Source organism: Maylandia zebra, linkage group LG7 (assembly GCF_041146795.1).
Source record: "Maylandia zebra isolate NMK-2024a linkage group LG7, Mzebra_GT3a, whole genome shotgun sequence".
Classification (NCBI taxonomy): domain Eukaryota; kingdom Metazoa; phylum Chordata; class Actinopteri; order Cichliformes; family Cichlidae; genus Maylandia; species Maylandia zebra.
In genome coordinates, this window is record NC_135173.1 from 59165986 (window position 1) to 59167419 (window position 1434).

The window sequence follows — 1434 nt, forward strand, 5'->3', positions numbered from 1 at the left end:
TTTGCACATAAATAAGTGACATAATATTCAGAACTTACTTTTGAAAGTTTACTCTTTGGCCGCCCCGCTTCCACTTCTTTGAAGTGTCTCCCAGTCCCAGTGCACTTGTTAGCATGTTTTGGTTCGTGCAACTGGTCCGTCCGGTTATTCTCGTCCTCATAGTACGCACCGTACATAGTAGTGCGCGTACTTCAAGCGTGCAGTCTCTTAATTGGGACACAGCCAGAGCCTGTTTCTCTGAAATGGGAAAATCAAGAGATATCAACCAAAACACCTGGGAAAGAATTGTGGAGCTCCATAAGTGTGGCTCAGTTTTGAATACAATTTGGTGCCATTTACAATTAAGAAATACAGACAATTTCTCTCTTTACTCTTAAAGTTAACAAATACGTTTTTTATATTTATCAATCTAAAAAAAATAAACATTTAGTCTGATTTGATGTTACAATTAAAAAAGTGTTTTTATTTGAAGAGTATGTAAATATCTGGTTTCAACTGTATATTTGATGATTGTCAGCACAAAAAGGGAGAGAAAGGAACAGAGAGTGAGAGAGAGGAGAATGAGGACAGAACAGAGATGGAACAAGAGCAGGTGAGACAGACCTCTTAGGCTACGTCCACACGTACCCGGGTATTTTTGAAAACGGAGATCTTTCGTTTTAAAAAATAATCCCGTCCACACATAAAGGCAGAAATGAAGGAAAACGCTGCTAGGAACATGCCAAAGCAGGAGATGGCGCTAGATTCCTAACCGTGTAGAAATGTTGGCCAATCAGAAAGTCTAGAAGCCTCGGTGGCAAAAAGTAAACAAAGCTGGGGCATAGAAGCAGAACCCAGTCGTATGTGTGGAGGGACAGTAACTGTGTGTGTATATGTAAGCATTTAAACACTGCAGAGGCTACAATTAACAGTAACAGTATTGTAGAAATTCATTTCACCGAAACAATAACGTGGCGCACACTGTGACGTCAAAAAAGGCGCACATCTTTGACGCTGCGTTTTCTGCGTTTTTCTCGTCCACACGTAAATGCAAAAACTGAGTTTTAGAAAATATCCACACTGGCCGGAGTTTTTAAAAATCTCCGTTTTCAGTGACCAAAAACGCCGTTTACCTGTGGATGAAAGGTGCAAACGCATAGAAAAATCTGCGTTTTCAAAAATACCCGGGTACGTGTGGACATAGCCTTAGTCAAATGATTGTTTACCAAAAGTATCACCGTATCATAGGTACTCATGTATCTCGTACCTAGTGTTTCTTTTTAGGTTTGTTATTTTTCAAATTCTATATTTATTAAGTTATGCAGGCTTGTTTGCACAACAAGGCTAAATAATTATATAAACATTTCTCAATCTAAATAGTGTACTTTGGTAGAATTAAAAAATAAGTGTAGTGCAGGTCTATGATGATTTTTAGTTCTATTATCATCTAGTTCT